General features: G+C 42.4%; 1 protein-coding gene across 4 annotated transcripts in view; it reads left to right on the forward strand.

Moving 5' to 3' along the window:
• The window catches only part of MID1 (midline 1), a 335,325-nt gene that overhangs the window by 253,400 nt on the left and 64,287 nt on the right, over window positions 1-17,638 (forward strand). The gene's annotated exons all lie outside the window — the stretch shown is intronic.

The following is a 17,638-nucleotide window of genomic DNA, read 5'->3' on the forward strand; positions in this document are numbered from 1 at the left end:
CTTAAGGAGAATGATAGGAGCACAGAGGATAGGAGAACCTGAGAGGATATTCCCAGTGCTGAGTTTGTGTGGCTGTGAACATTGGTTTTCCAGAATCGAATATTGTCAGACGTATTGGGATTTAACTTGTGGTCCATCTTTTGTAGCGGACAAGTGCTTAACACACTTCAAACTGGATGAAAAGTATTTAGACTTTGGTGTGTGGCTATCACCATAGATTTTTATATACCAGTAAGTATGTCATATGGGGAAGATTATTCTGTGTTTGGTACATGGTCGTTGAGCTAAGATTTCCACTTAATGAGCTGTAATTGAATTGCACTAAATTCTTCGGTTCTTTTTCTTTAATTCAAAAGAAAAGGAAACTTAAATATAATTATGATGGTGCCTTCCAGTGTGAAGTGGTTGGAGTATCTTCAAAGTGTTTTGAGTCCAAAGTAGAATGGAATGGGGTACTTCAGTTACCCCCACCGTCCATGTCCCTCTGTATTCCAATGCAATTCAGACATTTATTGATCCTACTCAGTGTTCAGACGGGAAGTGGTTAGTATTAGCACAAAGATGCCTTTGTCTTCAAGGAGGTTACTGTCCAGGGGCACCTGGGTGGCTCAGTTGGTTAAGCATCCAACTCTTAGTTTCCGCTCAGGTGGTGATCTCCAGGTCCTAACATGGACCCGGCATCAGGCTCCACTCCCAGTCTGCTTAAGTCTCTCTCTCCCTCTCCTTCTGCCCTGCCCACCTCAGATAAACAAATAAACCTTTATATAAAAAAGGCTCCTATCCAGTAAACCTGGATGCTATATTTAGTCTATGATTATTTTAAAAATTTTATTTTTCATGATTGACTCAATAATAGTTTCAGGAAAGAAAGTATTTGGAGCAGCAGCGTTTCAAGTTCATTCCTTTTCTTCTTCAGCTTTTTGTTTAGACTCCATTTGTGATGTTAATCACCACATTAATTAAGTCTTAAATTCCCCACCCCGACCCTCCTCATGACTCTTTCATTTCTTAACGGCTGGCAGACATTGATGAATAGTGACCTGCAACCTTTCTGTAAGGTACTGAGTATTTATTGGGACAGCACAAAGTACCCTATAGAGACATTGTATACACTAGTAGCAAGGAGCAAATGTTTCTTTTATTTTTATAATTGTTTTGGAAAACCATATGATTGCCAAGGACAGCATACACATGGCCAATTTGGATTCATCCCAGCCTCTAAAAAAAAATCTGCAAAACACATTAATGGTTATAATGTATACAGTGGAGGGTTTTTTTTTTTTTAACATGCCTCCCAGCTGTACATTTGTAATGTTTAATTTAGGTGAAAATTCTATGAAGGATTTAATTGATATGGTCCAGAAGTTTGTTAACGATTTTAACTGGCCATTGATTTTGCCAGTTTCATTCTGTGCCATGAGAACATGGTCCACACTGGGTTGTGTTAGTGGCGATAAAAGTCCCGTTATAGATTTGATTCTTTTAAGTCAATGGTAAAACGGCTGCCTGGAAACAAATGAACCACAGTCCTGGGGAGCCTGATTAGGCCTGGAAAATGTAGTGGAAATACCTGGCTATGGAGAGTCCCAAAAGTCTTTGGAATAAGGTGTTTCTCCCTTAAAATTCCCCGCCCCCTCCCAATCTCCCACATTCTTCTATCCAACTCTTCATTTACTCCACTGGTGCTCAGAGAATTCACACTTGGGATTTTTGTGCTTTAAGCTTATTTTTGCAATTTCCTTTTACATTTCTGGGTACTTCTTGAGATGAACCCCAAACTACAATTGCAGGCTTGTATGTTCAGGAAACACTTTGCGATACTACAGAATGCAAATAATATAAAATGGATTGGCCTCACTTTTATTGATGGATTTTTTTAAAGAAACATTTACTTATTTTAGAAAGAGAGAGAGCGTGTGTGAGCTAGGGGAAAGGCAGAGGGAGAGGGAGAGAGAGAATCCTCAAGCAGACTCCCCACTGACCGCAGAGTCCTTGTGGTTCCATCCCAAGACCCTGAGACCATGACCTGAGCTGAAACTAAGACTCACAAACCCAACCGACTGAGCCACTCAGGCGCCCCTAGTGGCCAGCTCTTTACATTGCACTTTAGGGCTGGGGGAGAGAAAATGCTTGTCAATTGACAACTTCCTCCTGTTTTTCAGTCTCTGTATGTCATTGGTTATCAAAAGGGATAAAATGCGCATAGCCTGCTTCAGAGTCCTTTGAAGAATGTTTTCTTCAGATTCTAGTTTTAAAGCTAGTGTTTCAGAGAGTGAGAAGTTGTAATACCCAGCTGCGAAACACCTGAACTCAGTGTTTTCTGTTTGTGTGTAATCTGAAAACAGCTGTCCACTAGCTTCGTCTGTTAATGTGCAACAGCAGCTTTCCAGGCAGAGGAGAAAATGTAGCCTCGGGAATAAGGCCTTTCTTTTCAGCACATGTAGAGGAGAGAATTAAGGTTTTTGACAGAGAAAAAGAGAAATAGGCCCACTGCCTTAGGTATCTTCCATAGAGTGTCAGAATACCAAGTATTTGGATCCTTACAGAAAGTTCTTGATAGACTCGCAAGTGCTCATTTAAGAGAACTTGAAATACTTCCAACTCTCAGGCTGCACAGCACAGCTATGAGAGCAGTATGAGCTGAGAACTTTCTTTAGCACCTAAATTCTTTCTCAGGATTCTGGTGTTTCTGTGTCCAGTAACTGCTGGTCCAGATTTTCTCCATAAAGTTTCAGGAACTAAACGGTTAAGATTCATGCAAACAAATCCAGGTTCTACAAGGAGCCAGGAACCCACCTACCCACTATCTTTCAGCCTCCCTCTGGCCCTAAGGACTGGCTGTAGCCAGTATCAGATCTCTTTGGCACCCTATCCTAGAGTGGGCTCCTAAGGAGATCTCTTTTCTAGACCTAGGATTTTGTTGAGGGCTAGAATACTCTTCGGGAGCTAGAGACCAAGAGCAGGAGTATCAAATTCTCTAGCAGTATCATTCCATCTGGGCAAAACAAAATGTGCCTTTCTGATTGGTACACCTCCAAGCTGTTCGTGTATACACTGTGGTGTAATCATCCCAGCCTCTCCCAGGGCATGTCCACTTGCCTTTGTATCCTGAGCACCAAAGGATGTCATTTGCTGTTAAACCAACATGAAGGTCCCCCTAGGTACATTATTTTTTTAATTTAAAACTTTTTGATTGTTTGGTTATTGGAGAAACTTATAACTGCAAATAGTTAGTGTTCATTTTCAAGAACTTGGTTAAATGGTAAAATTCAGGCGACCGTTATAATGAAGCTGAATCATGAGGAGAAAGTTAAATGCGTGGCTCGGTTTCTTTCGTAAAATAGCATAACATTGCAAAGAAAACCCAGATAAAAGGGTAAAAATCACGGGGCTGACGTATGGGTAAAGCAGTGTTGGCAGTCACAGGTAGTGTAAATTCTCTGATTATTACCAGGCAGAGGTGAGCTTTATTTCAGGGAAATGGATCATTATTAAGTCATCCGTCTGATCTAGGGCCAGCAGCACAATCTAATGATTTCATTCCTGGATTATTTTTAATATATAGAATTAACGATGTATGGGAAGCATTCACGATTATTTTAATAGTACCGTATCCTCCTAAATTGCTTTTGTTGAGTAAAATAACGTTGCATTGGAAGAGAGTGTGTATTTTCTTAGTGGCGCTTCACAATTCCTTGTCTTACAATTCAATAAATCATCTTACACCTGTCAGCGCATAGAGTCTAAGATTTATTGCCTGATCCATTGCCTAGTAGATAGCTCCTTGGCTGGAGAGCAGTTTCTGAAACTAATTTAATCAAAGTGTTTTTATAATATAGTGAACTCTGGCTTGATATTTCAAATATGTATTGATGTCTTCAGAAACGTATGATTTCATCTTGTCCAATTGTGAAATAGAATTCAGATTTGGCTCTATGCGATTGCTGTTATAGACAGGAAATCGTTAGCTGCATTAATATTATTCGTGTATTCTTTTATCAAGCAAGCATTTATTAGTGCCTCTATTTGCCCATACAGCACTCTGCTAGATTCTGGGATGCCGTTGGGGGGGGGACGAAACAAGTGCTGGGCAGGTGGAAATGCACAACCGATGGCTCAGTTGGCACAACCAGCTACAACCGGCATGGTGGTCGTTGGGCAACAAGGAAAACAGTATAACTGAAGTGCAGTCCTCATTTTGCAGGGCGGTGGTCATCACAGCTGGCTTCTACTGGGGAAATCCTAAACCTATTCTTGTTTTGAGGACTTTGCATGTCAACTCAGGAGCTTGAATCTGATCCCTCAAGACTAGACAGCTTTTGGACTTAGGAGAATGGGGTACTGTGATAATACCAACTTGCTGGGAAGATTACTTTGGTGACCACGCATGGACCCGCTTGGCTGAGCAAAAGTTCGAGGAGTGAAAACCAACAATTCAGGGAAGAAGATGGTTAGAGTGGTGACCTTGGGAAGAAAAGGAAAAGCTGAAGCCCGAAGCTGAGGGATCTTTTACTAATCAACCAGGCAGCTGTAGAGAGGGATTGATAGAATGCGTGAAGGAGAGGTCAGAGTCTAAGATGATGTTGTGGTTCTGGACCTGGAGAATGGCAGTTCTCCTTTGTAAAGACTAGAAGGTGGGAAGAAAAAAATTTTTTAAAGATTTAATTAAAAAATTTATTTATTTATTTATTTGACAGAGAGAACGAGAGCACAAGCAGGGGGAACATTAGTGGGAGAGGGAGAAGCAGGCTCCCCGCCGAGCAGGGAGCCCGACGTGGGGCTCAGTCCCAGATTCCCCGGATCGTGACCCCAGCTGAAGGCAGATGCCTAACCATCTGAGCCACCCAGGTGCCCGAAAGTGAAGAGAAATTTCAAAGGAGCAGATGATACAGTTAAGAAAGCTGAGTTTAAAATAATGAGGGATCGTCAAAGCTTAATGCTGGGATGGAGGTGGGAATGAGAGACGGAAGTTTAGGTATGAGTTAAGATCTGAGGTTGAACTTTGAATATTATCGGGACAGAGGAGAGAGTTGAAACTGTCAAGGAGTCCACATTTGCCGAGGGAATATGTATATGTGAAGTCACTGTTTTGTCGTCATTCTTTGGAGATGGAAAGAACACAGTCTGGTGAAAGCCTCACTTGCGGTCAAAATTACGCGGTGCCGGAGTCTGCCTTTAATTATAGTAAATGTGTCTGATTTGAAAATGTATTCATTAGCTATGTAAGTGACACTTCATTCAAATAAAACTAACGCATTGGAGAAAAACAATGGTTAGTGGAAGGCTATGCTATGATTCACTGTCACCATTTAACTACCAAGCTGTCTCTGATGTCATACGTTAACATTGTACCTCCCCAGAGTGTCCTATCACAGTGGTCAACCAAGGTCATAGACATTTGAAAATCAAATGACAAAACTCACACTAAAAAGTTCGGAGAGCCAAGCTTAACGTTTGCTTTCAGGTTTATACATTTTGTGTCAGGCCAAATCTTAAAGAGGTGCACGACTTCAGCCAGTTGGGGTGGGGGGCTGGCATTATTTTTTCATCATAAACAGATGAGTTTGGGTCCTCTGCTGGCTGAATGCCCTCTCCCTCTTTCAACACCACTTAAACATTTTTCAAAACAGCATTTATAAGTAATTGAGAATACACTGGGGCAACTTCACCAAGACTGATTTTTTTTTTCTGGAACATTCTGAACATCTGAGCTCTATCTATGCTTTTATTAGAAAAAACAATTCAGAATTGCCAATGGTGACAGGATAAAAAGCACAGTTGACTGAGGTACACATTCATTCCCAAGCCTTCCATCCGCCATGATGTTGGGTCATTGCCCCCCACCTCCCAGATTCTGCAACCCTGCCTCGTTTCTCCCATGCCATGGCTATAGCACCCCCTTCCATCCATTATGTTTCCTGGTCCCCAGTGGAGATAGAAGGAACTACGGAAAGGGCCAGGCATAAGGCCTGATGACAAAGACCGAGCAAGACGATCAAAAGGTGTCCGCAAGAAAGGGAAGATAGGAAGAACAGCACAGGCATCGCCTACCTCCCACTTAGATTCTCTTCTCTTTAAACATTGTAAAGCCCCAAGTGCTGAAGGGTGTTACAACATTCAGGTAAGTGGTTCTCAAACTTGAGCACTCACCGGAATTCTCTGGAGGGCTTATTAAATCACAAGTCCTGGGCTGCCTTTAGTTTCTGATTCATCAGGTCTGGGGCGGGGCCCCAGAGTCTGCGGGTCCCACCAGCTCCCCAGGGAGGCCGCTGCTGCTGGTGCAAGTCTCCTTCCACTTCTCTGCATATTGGACAGTTTTTGCACCCAGGGTTGAAACCAGATGGCTTTCAGCATTTTTTTTTTAAGCGACATTTATTCTTTGACTTCCTCTCAAGTCAAATGCTGTGCATGCGAACCAGAATGTATTCTAATCCAGGGAAATGAGGGTTTGTTCATTTCTGAAATACACTGACCCTTAAATGGTCTTCAGTCATGTCTACACAAACCAGCTCTGGGAAGGCGGCTTGACACTTTTTGTGTAGCACTGCAAATGGAATAATGGACTCTAGAATGATTATGACTAGTTTTTGCTAGTAGACAGGTGGCCCTCGATCAGAGACACAGAATATTATGGGGGAAGATGGAAGGAGTTAAATGTTATCGCTGTGGTTGCCATCATTGTAAATATTTGCATTTTACCTTTCAGGCGTCAGAGGCGTTTCTAGTCTTCAGGGCGGTCATGTTGCCTGAGTTGACCTTTCAAAGAATGTGGGTTGGGCAGTGAATCTGTTCTTTTGTCATCAGAGTTCTTAAATTTTTTTTCCTCTACGTCTTTGATTTACCGCATAAAAAACATCTGTAGCATACTTCTGTTATATTTCTGGTGAAATAATTACTGTTAAAATCAACAAACCCAGTTTGTAGGACACTAATATGTTGCAAAGTAAAAATTGAGGTCACCAGAAGTTCTTGTTTAGACATTAGGAACAACTCGAATGATTGAACAAAGCATTCCCCTGTATTTTCTGGTCAAAAAAGCCCTCTAAATTTCTAAACAGTAACAATCAGTGTTCCCTGCAAAGTACTGTTTAGTAAAGTTCCTGGGATTTTTTTTTATGATAAATTCAGACAAATTCACACTTCTAGCGACATCTATATATAATTTTGTCCTTGCACTCACTATATGCATATGCTGCATTCCAAAAGATATTCTTTTTATTCTGAATAAGTCTGAAAGTATAAAACTAGCCAAGGGAATAAATTGCTCATTTTTGTTTACTGTATTACAGATCCAGGGACTTAGCGACCGGATTTCTCAATTTTGAGCAATGGTTCTTGCTTTTGGCCAAGCATTGGAATCTCCTGAGGGAAGTTTTAAAGATTCCAATCCCGGGACCTTACCCCAGTCTAAGTAATTCAGACTCTCTGCTTGGAAGGGGGTGTAGACTGAGCATGGTGTTTGCACAATTCCCCAGGTACCTGCAGTATGTAGGCCAAGATGGGAACCACTTATCCATTGATCGGTCATCTTGCTTCCTTCCTTCCGTAACTTGTATGTTTCTTTAATTTTGACTCAATCAAAATCACCTTGGTTGGACAGACAGCATCAGTCCTACTAAATGAGGAGGAGATGGCTGAGTCAAGGTGGTACAGTCAGGGATGAAGGATGGGATGAATTCAAGGAGTTTGAGATTCAGATGTCTAAAACCCAAGGAAGGTTCTGTCTTTGAAGGTTACTCAGGGCTGAGAAACAATGGCATGCTTTCATATTCTTTGATTCTCTAGGCTGTCCCAAATGGGGAATTCTCTTACATAACATTGATTTTGTAAATTCTTAACAGACCAGACCCCTTTAGATGGAGTGGAATTTTAATCTTTTTTTTTTTTTGAGTCAAAGAGTGTACCTCCCTTGGCTTTAATACTCTGTGTACCTCCCAGATGGGGATATGAATTTTGTGAACAATATGAATCCTTTCTGGGAATGCCACAAATTCAAGAGCAAAGCTGACCATGTATTGAATTTTAATAATCATTTTCAGCAGCCGGTCCAGAAAAGGCATCATCCTCTAAAACCTAAAAATTTGAGGGCAGACATGTTGCGGCAGAAACAGAGCCAAGTTACCGACGCAGAATTATTAGATCAAAGACTCAACTATTTTCGCTCGAAATACATTCAATATATTCACATCAACCGAAATGAAGTATCTGCAGAATGTGAAGTACTAGCTTAGAAAAAGATTTGGTCTTCCCACGGTGTCTTACAAGCAAAAATGTATTTCCATTCATTGAAGGCTACGCATCCACCATGAGATAGGTCTGGTAAAAATGTTTGATGGTATCAGTTAAAACCCTATTTAAGTAGAAAAGCCAGAACATGTTCGTTAATGAGTATCTCATAATGTCATCATTGACTTAAAATGGAGGAAGGGGGATAAGATCAAAATGATTCAATGTTTGAGTGATGGAGGTGACATTCACAAACAAGGTGTATGACTTCCATGGTATTGGGATTTTATAGACATTAATTATCCCGTGCTCTAAGGCCCCCTTTGAGGTGTGATTTATGATGAAGAAAAAAGCCTGAGGAAAACAGAATTGATAGAGCTTTCTGGAATGCTCCATTGATCGAAGTTACAGGAATTGATGAGTAATTCCACATTTGGTGTGTACCTACGACCCAACGCTTTATGCTTAGTCACAGATTAGAAAGAACTGACTAATCCTTGTGCTGCGCTTTCTTCTTTACCTACTCTTGGCCATGCTCTTGCTGTAACAACCTTGATTCCAGTTAAGATCCTTTCTGACTCTTTCCCGGCCTGAATCTTCTGCTTCTCTGAACAGAAGTTGAATGTGGAACCTAGTCAGACATTTGCATTTCACCCATGATTTCAAGCTTTCCTTTTTTCTTTCATGAGTTACAAATTATTTTGGTAGCCAACAAAAAGAGCCTTCGCCTTCAGAATTTTGAGTACCTGAATGAAATTTTAGGCACACTTACACTCTCATAGTAGGGATTGAAAATGTTAAGTGAGTTGGATTTTTGAAATTTTAAAATGACTGGGACCAGCAGAGCAAACACTCTGTATTAATAATTATTATTAGTTTATTGTTATTATTAGATAATTTGATTATTAGATAATTTTATATATAGTTTTTAGATAATAAGCTTATTAGATTATTAGATTATTTTTTTAAAGACATTTTTATTGTTTCTAAGGAGACCCGTTTTCTGTAAAGGGCCAGTGTTCAAGTCTGTCATTCTAGCTCATAAGCAGCAACAGACAGTCTATAAACAGATGAAAAGTATTCATGCTCCTGTAAAACTTCATGGACAGAGAGATTTGAATTTCATATGCTTTTCACATGTCACAAATTTTTACCTTCTCATTTAAAAATGAAAATCCATTCTTAGCTGGCAAGCTGTACCAACTCAGGTGGGGAGCAGGGTTTGGTCTGTGGGCCATGCTGTGCCAACTCCCGGGCTTGGGAGATTAATATTTTCCCCGACTTGAAAGCTTTTTTTTTTTTTTTGAGTAAAAATAATTAACTACTATTAGTCCATTTTCCAAAATTCCCATAATCTTTCCACTATCTAATTCTTGACCGACAGTTGGTTACCTCTCTTGAGTCAGCCCCACAGATGTGCTGTGTCGAGATTGATTCAAGTCCCCGAATGGGGGCACATAAGCAGGGAAGGGCAGCAGGACAGCTGCCAAATGGGACCTTCGTGGCCCTTTTACCGAGGCCATGATCTCGGGAAACGCTTTCTGGAATGCTCCATTGATCGAAGTTACAGTCATTTTCTCCGAAACATTTCTCTGCAGGCCTTTATGTTGCAGTGGAGGTAATTATTTAGAATTTTGGGATTTTCAGAGGCTCCCCATCATCCAGCTTCCTTCACCTCAGTATTGATCCTCAAAACTAACAGATAGGATTATGAGTCAGTTGCTCACCTCTCTTATTATGGGCAGAAGTAGCACCCGGGGATGAGGAGTGAACAAGAAAGGCCACTCACATCTCTAGTACCTGTAACGAAGTAGTTTGTAGTCAGATATGCTAAAATTATAACTAGGTGAATATAACTCTTAAAGATAGAAACTTATCTCCATCAAAATTTGAAACCATTTTAGACCATAAATAGTATTTAAAGATTGTTCTCTGTATATTATTGACGACCGTATTAGAATAATAACCCCTGAATTCCTGGTGATGGACTTTATAAGTACATAGAGCAGATTCTGTGCAGTTAATATGGAAATTCCAAATAAAACCTGACAAGGTAAATACAGTATCGCATATCAAAATGGCTTAAATTGTAGCCCATGGAACACTAGACTTAAATTTGTATGCAGATTGAGTTTTATTATGTTTTTGAAATTCCCTGGGCGGCCTGTCTTGCCAGGGCATTTGGAAATGTTAACTATCATAACCAATGAAAAAAGGCATTAAAAACTAAACCCGGCATAAATCACACGTCCTCGTGGTCTGTCATGAGTTGAACCTGAAGATAGCCTTAAACTCCCACAAGGTAATTAAAACATCTTAAGTGTTTAGTTACATATAAAGACTTTATGCTTTTATGCAGGTGGCATGTGTTAATACGGGTGTGTGTTTTCATATTAAGGATTGTGATTAAAGTTTCTTAGAAGAAAATATATGGATTGCGGCACTCGACGTGTTCATATCCTGATCGCGCCGGAGTCGTGGTGGTGTTGGGTGTCAGAGCTCCAAACACAGTTTCTGAATGTCGCTCTGAATAGTACGGACTGAAAGAAGCCAGATCTGTGTTTGCCTTGAAAGGGATCCAGACTTAATATTATACTTTAAAGACATTCTAAAGCATCGACTTTGGAGTAAGAGCAAACATTCTGTAAGGCCTGGATCACCCCAAAAGGAGTTACCGAAACTTCGTGTTTCAGGCGCACATTTTAATAGTAGCGCTCAATGACAAGCCATTAATTCCCCGCAACCCAACTCTTAGGGACAGGTTCTCCGAAGGCTGAAATTAGCAGTATTTTTGTCTGCTTACCTTGCCATTTGATTAGGTATCCGTGTGTGTCGAAGCACAAAGCTCGGATTTACTATTCTCAGCTGGTGTCCGCAGCCCTGCGCTCCCGGCCCTGTTGCGGTCGGTGTGAAACCTTGTGCCCCACCAGGGATTGTTAAATTGTTACATTATCAGCTTCCTGAACACTACCTAACGTAAAGGAGGTGCATTATGGCTCTGCGAAAATGCATTAGCGGTGTATGCGTGAAAAACAAAAATTATGGGAAAAATTAATCATCCTCGAGGCAAAAAAGTGTGTGGGGCAGCTTCGTTGTTTAAGCAGGTCGTGGCTTACAACTTGGCCTTTCCCAGGTTTGACATGGATCTTATCGTTGGCTTGATATTAAGAAACCAGATCTGGCTTTTAGAAGGACCATCCTTGTAGCTTTTTGAAGGACCATCTTAAATTATTTGTATTCCTCTGCTTTGGTGGTAGTGGTGGTGGTAGGAGGCACGTGGTGAATTCCATCGGCCAGCTGGATGCTTACGAAAGCCTCATCTGTCTCAACAAAGACACATTCTTAGCACGTCCTTCCCCTTCAGAGAGTAGCAGTGTTATGAGAAACACAGCTGGGGAAGAGGTATGAGTTAAGGCTAGGAACAACTTGACTTTGCTTTTAGGTGGAATTTGGACTAGATGTGTCCGTGATAATTGCTAGACTATTTATCTAAACCTATGTTTATTAAAATTTGCTCAACAGTGTAGTATTTGCCTTTCCAGAAACCTTGTGGTCTTAGAGAGTTACACAGCATTCCTTTCAGAATGCTTCTTGGTTGCCAAGCCCCTCTTCTTGGGCTCAGACTCAATGCTACCAACGAGAAAGGCTCTCAAGGGGAGAAGGCAATGTTTGAACAATCTGTAGTAGTTGTTAAATGAACTAACTAGTTAGCTGATTTACTACATTAGATTTCAGAAGAGTCGTCTAGTGGATATTCAGTTTTCCCTGCTAATTGTTCCCACAATAAATATTGGAGCACTTATGACGGGAAGGGACTAAGCTCTGATGGGTATACAGCAGGCACTCAATACGTACTAAGGTTTCATTATGCCCTCCCCTTAGGAGTGGAATTATTTCCTGCTGTGCAGGTGCATTCCAAAGGGAGGAGCGTTTGCCCAGGCCCAGGAAGGAGCTTGGCCTATGGGCCGAATCTCAGTCACCACCAGTTTTTGTAAATAATGTTTTATACTGGAACAGAGCCCTGCCCATCCGTTTCTGTAGAGTCCGTGGCTGCTTTCTCACTAAAAGGGCAGCAGAACTGAGCAGTTGCAACAGAGAGGTTGTGGCCAGTAAAAACTAAAGTATTTACTACCTGGCGCTTTCCAGAAGAAGTTTGCTGACCCCTGCTCGAGACCTAGCGCTGCGCCGTTCAGTAGTAGAGCCGCTCGCTGTGTGTAGCTGCTGAGCGTTTGACGCGCTGAGTGATGTGAATGGAGATGTGTTATGTGGATGAAACACATACCGGATTCCAAAGACCTAGTGAAAAGAAAGAAAAAGAATGTAAAATAGGTCATCAGGTTTTTTTGTTCTTTTGTTTTTTTAACATCTTGAGTAATCTCTACCTACACCCAACTTGGGGTTTGAACTCACAACCCTGAGATCAGGAGTCACGTGCTCCACTGACTGATCCGGCCAGGCGCTCTGGCTCATCGGTTTTTAAATACTGATTACAGGTTGGAATAATATTTCGGATATTGAATGAAGTAAAATATGTTCTTAAAACTAATTTTAACTGGTTCTTTTTACTGTTTTTTTAAAACACGACTATTAGAAAATTTAAAATGTGATTCACATGGCGGGAATGGCCTCAGGGGGGCGTGCCGGTTTCTAGGGCTCCAGGGTGTTAGAGAGCACCAAAGGAGACGGCCTCCTCCAGGCTGAGAGTCTGAAACCTGCTGTCAGTCTGATGCTCCCCTCCATGGGAGGAATTGGGTGTCAGGCCTCTGGGGTCCGGAGCCTGAACGCCCAACCTAGGGTTAGGGTTTGGTCCTGGGAGGATGGCAGACCTGAGGTGCCAGTGCGGACTCAGGCTCTCCAGAGGGCTGAGTTGAGGGCATTGCTCTGGCGGCCCATCAGGCTCCGGGATTGTGGTGTGGGGGTCCTTGGAAGGTGTGGGTGGCTTCAGGGGGCATGGACGTTTCTCCGGCCAGGAGGGTTCTGCACAGGGCCATGGGGTCCCTGTGTGGTCCAGCCACACATGACTGACATTGTATTTCCAGTGGCTGCTGGTTTAGAGCCTGGAATTTGGAGGATATGTGACCTCTAGAAAAAGCTAGAAAGAGGGGAGGGGACACCTGGGTGGCTCAGTCAGTTAAGCGTCCAACTCTTAGTTTCAGCTCCAGTCAAGATCTCAGGGTCCTGAGATCAATCCCCTCGTCGGGGCTCCACGCTCAGTGCAGAGTCTGCTTGTCCCTCTCCCTCCTCTGCTTCTCCTCCCCCAGCTCTCTCTCTCTCTCTCTCTCTCTCTCTCAAATAAATAAAATCTTAAAGGAAAAAAAAGAGAGGGGAGGTGGAGGAAGAGAAAACAATCTCTTGCATTTGCAAATGTCTTTTAAGACCAATGAAATCTTTAGTTAATTTGGCTATTCCTCATAAGAAGGAATACGCATGAATAGTGGACTAGGATTATTTTCCTAATAAGGTTTCAGTCGAGTTCTCCCAGAAGACGACCCTGGCTCAGAATCCATGTTGGAAGGCGACCCAGGAAGCAGCTGTAAGGGGGAGGGGAAGCGGGACCAAGAAGGGAAGGAAGCAGAAAGAGGGTGTGGATGGGAGCCGCTCGTCACCACAGGCACCTGGCTCCTCTCAGTGGGGCTCCCTGAAGGGCTCTATGGGTTGTGACTCAGAGGGTTCCCACCTGGGATGTGAAGGAAGCCAGGCTTTTCATCTACCTACTGCCAGTAGTTGCTGACTGAAGGCTGCTCCTAGAGGCATCAGCCTCCCCACTCCCCTCAGCCCCCCAGCGTGCCCTGCCCGGGCCCGATAAAACCCTGGTGCCCAAAAGAACAGGTGTTTGCAGCCCAAAGCCACCAGCAAGCCCGAGAGTGTCCGAGGCCCGGGGTTGGGCCCCTCTAGTGCCTGGCCCTGACGCCAAACCGAATGTTTTCTCCCATAACTCATGATTTCAACAACCGTTTGTATAGTTCCTGATGTATGTGTTCATTTCCTCCCCTGAGTTTAACAACAGCGCAGGTAGGCAGCTCTGTCCACACGCACACCCCCCGGATGGGGAAGCTGGGCCCGGGTGGCGTCTGTCCAGGAGAACTGAGCTGGAATGGTAGCCCCAGTCTCCTCACTCCCTGCTTGTGTGGTCGCTCAGGCCAACTCCTTGGATCTCTCCAGAGCTCAGCTCCGTAAGGAGATGTAAATGTATTAACGTTTTCGAGGCGAGAACAGGAAACTCGGACTATTTTTTGGGTACACCATAGAATTCCGTAGATAGCCGTAGGGAAGTAGATACTTCTCTACACTTAGTCCCAAGACTCTTACGCCAAAAAATATTATCTCTCTTTTGCACGAAGCACAGTCAAAATTGGGAGGTTATAGGACCTGCTGACCGCCACACAGGATGTGAGCAATCCAGTTAAATTCTCAAAAACACCACAGAAGTCCCCGTAGTAGAAGCTTATGGATGCATGGTTCACTGAGGACTGGATTTTGTTACCTCCCCATTACCCAGGCTCTCTTCAGAAGTGTTGTCAGTCCCTTTGGTACTTCTTGGAAACAAGTCTCTCTCCTAGCTTCATTTCCCTTTATTATGCTTGTAAGTGACTCGATAATTCTTTGTGGACTTCAGTAACACTTGTACTATTTAACTTTGAATAACCCCAAAGGATCCAGATAGGTCAATGTGTTTAAACCACAGGCTTTAGTCTACATATTAGCTGATTAAAAACAGATTTTTATACATGATGTATACTTAGTAAAAGGAGGGGAAGCAAGCAGATGTTTGTAAAATCTAAATATGTTAGATTCTATTTATTTGGCTCTCTTTCGCTGACTAGCTTTAGAAAAATCATACCTGTGATCACCGAAGTGTAAACAGTTAGATGATGTATTTCCCTAGAAATTTCCTGCTCGGAAGGGTCAGCCAAAAAGGCAAGGAAAAAGATTCCCTGAGATTATCATACCAAAAGAAGTTGACACATATACCATAAAGGAGTTACGTCTAGATAAGGACACTGAGTAATGGAACGCCTTAGAATTAGTCTCTAGTCTCTGGCCATAAAGTGATTAGTAGCTGTGATTCATTTCATCCAAACAGAAAAAACTTTTGGCTGTTGTCTGCGTTGTTGATGTGGTCTGCGTTGTTGTTAAGAGCTTCGAAAGCAAGGTTTTCTTCGATGCAACCATGAGATCATGAACTTGAACTTTAATCACTCTGTCTGGTTCCTTCTCTGTCTTTCTGTTAAGGTGTCCCATCCTTTCAGTGGGAAATAGTCATTTTTCTCCTTTAAAATATTTGTATTTGAGACGCTTTGCATGTTGCAAAGCCAAAATTGAAGCATTCCTGTTGGTCTTCCAGTCCTGATGAAATACGTACCAAACCTCCGTCTGAGTTCTGAGCACATGAGAACTACAGATAAGATATTTTCAAATGGATTTTGAAGAGTAATAATCAAGTTCCAACATAAGTGGAAAGTCTCCAAGGACCGGAAATGAAAGGAGATGCAGAATGGTGGGGGAAGGCTGAAGCTGGGCTACTCAGGAGAAGTGGAGATGAGACGGGGCGGTGGGAACCGGATGGGGGGAACGTGGTGGAGAGTGTCCCGCATGGGGCAGAAGCCTTAGACTGTCCCATATGCCCGGAGGCCAGAACTCCCCATGGAAATACTGGACTCACAGGGTACCTCCCACCTTGTCTGGAATTGGAGCCAGACAGGACTCTCAGGGACAGAATGCCTCAGGGAGGCCCTGAGTCAAACTGGGATCAGTGCCTCTAACACACGGGCGTCCTGTGGGAGTGCCCTCTCTGGGGAACCGATCTCACGCCCTAACATCAGAGTGGGCAGCTCATTTGGCTGTGCTGTGCCAATCCCCGGATCCCAGCCCAGGGAACAAAGTTTGCATCAGATGAGCAGTCGGACAAAGATTGTAAGATACGAGATAAAATCAGACTCTTGGGAAACGTCACGCAAACACAGGAAAGTAGGGAATTGCCTTTTTTCAAGTAAGCTTAAGAATAAATAAGTGTGTTTACTTTTCTTGAAATTGTGAAGGAGGGAACTACCTATCCTGGGAACAAGAAGAGAAGGTAGTTCAAGAAGAGGGAGGTGTGATAAAGAATCCACTGGAAACGAAAAATGTGGTCATTGAAATGAAAAAATTAGGCAGTAGGATAAACACCAGATTAATAAGCAGAACTTGTTTAAGAATGACCAGGGAGATTTCTGTTTCTGACGTATGCATTTTAAGCATTAAGTAAAAGTGACTCTTTTCCTGAGTGTACCTTTCAAAATCTAAAATTTTGTGAAGTAGAAAGAATAAATGCTTTCAGAAATTAATTTCATGGCATGGTGAACTGTTATCACCTTGATGAAATTATTGATTTTCAAAATACTCTCTTCAAATCCTCTTTCACAGATGGCATTATAAATCCTCCATCTGTTTTCTTTTCCATGAAATTTCCTTCTGTTCCCTCTTTTCACTGTATTTGTGGAATTGTCTAACTAGTAAAACACATAGTCGCCCTAATCCTTGCCGTGATCTTGGTTCATGACATTGTTCTAGCCCCTGCCCGTGACCACCTCTACCTCCATCCCATCTTCCCAAGAAATTCCCATTGTTGTTCACCAAAAACTCCATGGCCCATCCTTCCAGCCTCAGCGGAAGGAATGTGTCCTCTGGAAAACCTAACTCTTTCACAGCACTTCCATCCCCCCCCGCCCCGCCATCTCCTGGTGGACAGGGAGTAGGAGTTTCTGGTTGTGTTTCCCCAGTATCTCTCCAAGTCTGGCATTAGTAGAAGCGAAATAAATACTTGTGTGAATGGATAAATGAATGAGTGGCATCAATGAAGAGCATGCAAAACAAGAAGCGGGTTATTATGGTCGAAAACTAGATTTAATGGTCATTACAGGGAACTTTAAATTTGATGTTCTAAGGCAAGAGGAAGTAATTCTAGATTTGTAAGCGGGACGGTGATATGAAAAATGTGGCATTCAAGGAAATTTAATCTGGCATTGATATGTTGATAGACAAAGAATAGAAGCACTTACGATAAAATGTACTACGAGTGAGTAAATGTGTATGATGAGGACTTAGTCATCATGTCAGCAATAGCCAGATAATTCAAACCTTCCTCTGAGGGACTGACCTCAGCCTGCCCGTAAGATGGTAAATCCTAAAAATCCAATAATAGTTTATTTGCAGTGGGAATATATTCCTTATATTATTGCCACTTCTGAGTCAGGTAAAGAACTAGAAATCCAATTACCTCTTTTCTCCCTAGTTCATGACCTATAGCTAATTATTCCGGTAAATGTGCCTGAGTTCGTACAAGGAGGAGGAAAAAAGAATGAAATTTGAATCTTTTTTAAAGGTTCTTTTAAATGCATCTACTCAAAGTCGAGCTTAAATCTATAAATGCAGG

Source organism: Lontra canadensis, unplaced genomic scaffold (genome assembly GCF_010015895.1).
Source record: "Lontra canadensis isolate GAN:19392208 unplaced genomic scaffold, GSC_riverotter_1.0 scaffold68, whole genome shotgun sequence".
NCBI classification, from domain to species: Eukaryota; Metazoa; Chordata; class Mammalia; order Carnivora; family Mustelidae; genus Lontra; species Lontra canadensis.